General features: G+C 45.1%; 1 long non-coding RNA gene across 2 annotated transcripts in view; it reads left to right on the forward strand.

Annotated features, from left to right (window-relative positions):
- LOC106724733 overlaps positions 1-5,326 on the forward strand; it is a 50,221-nt gene that overhangs the window by 32,236 nt on the left and 12,659 nt on the right. The window lies entirely within an intron of this gene.

A 5,326-nucleotide genomic window follows, 5' to 3' on the forward strand; every position in this document is an offset into this window, starting at 1 on the left:
GGCTGGCCACGGCCCCCAGCCACCCAAGCTCCCAGTGGAGGCTGGCTGGAAGCAGGTATCTGGGATTTATTTATCTTCTATAATTGAAACTTTGTTGCCTTGAGTGGAGGCCACAGCTGGCCAGGGCAGGCGGGAAGCTTGGCTTCCTCCATCGCCGGGGCAACCAAGCCTCCTGCTTGCTCCAGCTCGATGGCTGCCGGCCGCCATCTTGGTTGGGTTAATTTGCACAAAGTCGCTCTGATTGGCTGGTAGGCGTGGTTTGGGGCATAGCAGAGGTGCGGTCAGTTTGCATGTTTCTCTCTTATTAGATTAGATTAGATAGATAGATAGATAGATAGATAGATAGATATAGAGATATCTTTTACTTTTTCAAGCATTTGGAGAACTTCTCATATTTAGGTATCAAATCTTCACATTCCTTATATAAATGTACCATAATGTACTTCTTTCCCTATTGTAGACCCATAGGTTGCTCTGATCTTTCACTATTATAGGCAGTCCTGCAAAATACAAATATTTTGGTGCATAGGTGTGACTATTTCTACAAGACAGTTTATAAAGGCATAATTGCTGGGTCAGGGAACATGTCTATTTAAAATATGGATAGCCCTGGCCAGTGTGGCTCAGTTGGTTGGGCATCGTCCAGTGCACTGAGAGGTCGCTGGGTGGATTCTGGTCAGAACGCATGCCCTGGCTGTGGACTTGGAGTGCAGGAAGCAGCCAATCAATGTTTCCCTCTCACATGTTTCTCTCTCTCTAAAAATCAATAAGAAAAAAAATATTTTAAAAAGTAAATAAAATGTAGATAGGTACTGCTGAATTAATCTCCAAAGAGTCTGCCAGTTTCTACTCTGATTAACAGTGCAAGAGCACATTTCCTTTAGGGAGGCCTTTGTCCTTGCTCCAGGTGAATGAGAAGTACAGTTTTTCAGTTTTTGCTCATCTGAATGCTACAAAGTAATATATCTTTTGTATTTGCATTCCCTTGTCTAAAGGTGAAGTTAGCAAGTTTTCATATATTTGTTGGCTTCTTTCATTGTTATCTCTTTTTGTTGTTATTAATCCTCACCCGAGGGTATTTTTCCCATTGGTTTTTAGAGAGAGTGGAAGGGAGGGATAGAAGGGTAGAGAGAGAGACATCAATTGGTTGCCACCGCATGCGCCCCGACTGGAGCCAGGGATCAAACCTGCAACCCAGATACGTTTACATGCCCTTGTCTGAGAATCGAACCTGCGACCCTTCGATGCGTGGGCCAATGCTCTGACCACTGAACCACAGCGGCCAGAGCCATTGTTATCTTCTTGATTGCATGTTCATATCCCTTGCCCATTTTCTTTAGGTTTGTTAATTTGTTCTTATTGTTTTCTAGTAACTCTGTATTCTTGGGATATTTTTTTCTTTCTATATGTGTTACAAATATTTCTTCCTAATCTGTTATGTGTTTTATAACTTTACTTAAAACTGTTGTGTAATCTTTGGGACTTCTGGGTTTTGTTGTCTTTTTTAGGAAGGCCTTTCTACCCTAATATTATATATACATTATTCTAAATATATTATCTTTTAATGTTTTAAAACTGAGCAATGCCACTGATTATACAACAGCAGTATTTTATATACTCAAGAAGAAAACATAATCTTGAGAAACAATGCTTTCTTACCATCTCAAATTTTATAGTTTACCTTAAAGAGCTGCTATATACATTTATTCAGACCAATTTTTTTAAATCATAAAACCTACATAAAAAGGAAAGTCTGTTTTATCAGTTCTTCATCTTTACATTAACAGTCCTTGGTTTGGAGTCTTCCTCTGAATTGGTCATTCACTTGAGCACATCTTTCATTATTGAGCTCTTGAGCACTCAGATACCACCGTGTATGTGAAGCACCTGCTATGGTACAGAGATTCTCTAGGTGCCGTCATGTCTGTTCTCATGTAACCCCTGCGGCAGCTCCTTGGGGTAACTGTTTTCAGTATATTTTGCAGTTGAGGAATCTGGGACTCAGAGAAGTTAGGTTGCGTTTTCTCCCAGAGCAGTCACAGTGGTGGAGATCCCTGACTTCGGAGGCAGTGCCCTGGACCCTTCAGGGGCTCATGCCCAGGATGTGGGTCTGGTCATTGGTGAAGATTAAACATTAATACGTGGAAGAAGTCCACTCTTATATGCAGCCAATCTGGAATGGAACATCCATAACTTTTTAAAGTGTGTGATTCTGATTTTCAGTATCTTTTCAGAACTAGTGTATGCTTTGCTTCCAAGTAAATGTTTACTTTTGTCCCTGTCTTATTGATAAATTTGTTGATATTTTTTGGCTCCTGTCACTTTTCATATTGTTAAGTGTTTTAGAATCAATAGGATTTATAATTGGGTCTTCACTTTACGGTGGGAAATAAAACACTGATACTAAGAGAAGTGCATTTTATTCTCTCACCTATGTGTGAAACCGGAACCAGAACAAGAGATTATAGTTGCACACGAGCCTTGAGCAAGTTACCTGCATTGGGATCCTAGTCAGGATTCATAGTGGTCCACCTTGAACTTTTAAAGTAAAGTATGTTTTTAAACTGCATGTACAATAAGTATGATAGTGTTTTTATTGTGACCCTGGGGAAGCCATTCAAACTCTTTTCATATAAAGCATTCAAACCTCAGCTTCGAACTGAACAAACAAGATAAACAGTTTGCACTGTTTGCTTATGTATAACAATAGTTGACCATATCTCCAGCAGGCAGACAGGCCACCAAGGGCCGACTTCAGAGAAACTAATCAGAGTGCTCAGAACACGTGACATGGCCAGCCAGACAGGGCATGTAACCAAGGCCGGAGAGGTGGCACCCTGGGCCAGAGCACAGGTCTTTCCTAAAGCTTCAGACACCCTGGGACCACAGCGCATGCCTTGTCTTCACTTCCCTCCGTAATTGGTCCAGTGTGGGCAGCAGTGTTCATAGAAGTCGGCAAACCTGTTTGACTTGTTTCTGTCTCCCGTAGCCTTGCTGTGCAGCCCTGTTATTTCTAGCAGATACTTGTTTTAAACACAGGCCGAGCTGCTGAATTGTGTGTCCCGTGCCGCACGCAGTCAGTGCTTCACCCTCTGTGAGTCCACATGTGATTTGTGGTCGCTCTCAGTGCCTTGGAGTGTTGGAAGGAGTTAAGGGAGAAGCAGGAAGAGGATAATAGTTTCAGGACATGGTGATCATACAACAGACAGGCCCTTGAGAGAAGAAAGGATATAGCTCTGTCTTTTTATGTGACCTTTGGCTAATTCCTGAAGCACACTGGCCTCATACTCCTTGTCCTTAAATGAGAACATTGTAGTCTTAAAATAGATCCAGAGACATAGAACCATGAACAGACTGATGAATTTCAGAGGAAAGGGAGGTGGGGGAGGAGGGATTAACTGGGTTACTTATAGGCATAGCCTATGGACACAGACAATACTGTGGCAAAGGCTTGAGAGGGACAGGTGCAAAGGGGGGGGGTCAGTATGGGGGGGGGCGGCAAAGAGGACATCTGTAATACTTTCAACAATAAAGATAAAAAAATTTTAAGTCCCTTTCCCTCTGTGACTCTACCCAGTGCTCTAGCTCATCGTGGGCTTGTATTTATGTGTGTGGCAGTACAGCCAGTTTAGCAGTGAGTTCAGGTTAACCCACCTAGGCCCATCTGTGAAATGGGCTTCCTAGCTCCTAAATTGTCGTGAAGATTGGATTAGATAGCCCAGCTAACACTACCTGGCCCCTGCTGAGCACTGGGGAAACCCCCTTCCTCAAGCTCCATGCTGATGTCATCAGGTCTTCATAGTGTGCGATAGCTCCATCAACTCCAGCTGACTGCTGTTCTGACCAGGCCAATATTCTTAGCTTAGCTCCCCAGTGGGCATGACCTGGCAGACTGCAGGGTGGTGCAGCCTGGCGAGGTGGGGGGAGGCGGGGGGAGAGGGCAGGCACGCCCAGGAGAAAGAGCTGAGGGTGCACCACAGTCTCGCTCTCACATGTTCACGCTTAACCTGAAAACCACTGTGAGCACCTGGATGTGCCGGCCCAGAAGGCGCCAAGCAGAGCTCAGGTTCCTCCTCTTAGGCCTCTACTGAGGGGAGTTTACTGTGTGCACCAGGCACTCGAAGACAACCTTAGAAATGTCAGAAGAACTAAGCGAGAAACAGCCTTAGCTCCACACAGGAAGAGTTTAGTATTTTGCTTTGAATTCAGCTACATTTGCAGATAAAGGTAAGGACAGTTCACAACTACGCTGTCTCCATCGGTCACACAAAGGTTGCAGTTCAGATCAGGAGAAAATATGTGTAATAAAACACTTTGACAAAATGTTCCCTTCTCTTTGTATGGAATAGCAGAAAAACAACAGCAGTTTGTTGCTTATGATAAAATACAGGGTGTGGCAAAAGTAGGTTTATAGTTGTTCGTATGAAAAAGCTAGAGTTTCCGGTAAAATTCAGTCCAGGGCCCTTGAACTGAAAATAGCTGTGATATGTGTGTAGTGAAGAGTTGCCTAGAGATCGGCCTGTTCAAGTCCTGTACATTCCAAAGATAAGGCTGGCGCTTGACCGGCTCTGGAGAGAGAACCTCTAAACCCGGCCCTCCTGCCTCCTGTGAGCGCCTTTGTTCACTGGGGTCTTGCGCAACCCCAGATAGTTGTGCTGACAGCGAGCTATGGTGGGGGCCTCGCACCATGCAGGAGTAGTTCATCTTTGGAGGAGCTAGAAGCTGAATGAGGTCAGCCATGTGGTGTTCCATGCCCATGAGACTGACCCCCGATAAAACCCTGGACCTGATGTCTTAGGTGAGTTTCCCTGGTTGACAGTGTTCCACGTGTGCTGCCCACATCGTCTCTGGAAGAACGAAATGCTGTCCATGCCGCTCCCAGGACAGCTGGAAGCTGGCGTCTGGTCTCCTGGGCTCTCCCCTCTGTGCCTGTCACATTTGCAGGTTTTAAACTGTGTTTTTTTCTATAATAAACTAGTGGCCCAGTGCACAAGAATTTGTGCACTCGGGGGGCATCCCTCAGCCCATCCTGCCCCCTCTAACAGTCTGGGAGCCCTCACAGGATGTCCTACTGATGTCCCTGTGGGGAGTGGGCCTAAGCCACAGTCTGGCCTCCCTCTGTGGAAGGCAACTGGTCGATCAGGTATATAGATACTTTCTGAAGGCAGCACAGACTCCTTCCTTATTTCTTTCCTCTGTGGTTGGAGAATAGGGTACTAAAAGGTGGAGACAGAACTGTGGCCGGGCCTGGGGCTCTTGTAGGCAGCAGAAAGAAGGAGAGGGCTGGGGAAAGTCTAGACACGGTTTTCTTCAATTGTCCTCCCTT

The sequence above is a fragment of the Myotis brandtii genome, unplaced genomic scaffold, assembly GCF_000412655.1.
Source record: "Myotis brandtii unplaced genomic scaffold, ASM41265v1 scaffold1214, whole genome shotgun sequence".
In the NCBI taxonomy this organism is placed as follows: Eukaryota; Metazoa; Chordata; class Mammalia; order Chiroptera; family Vespertilionidae; genus Myotis; species Myotis brandtii.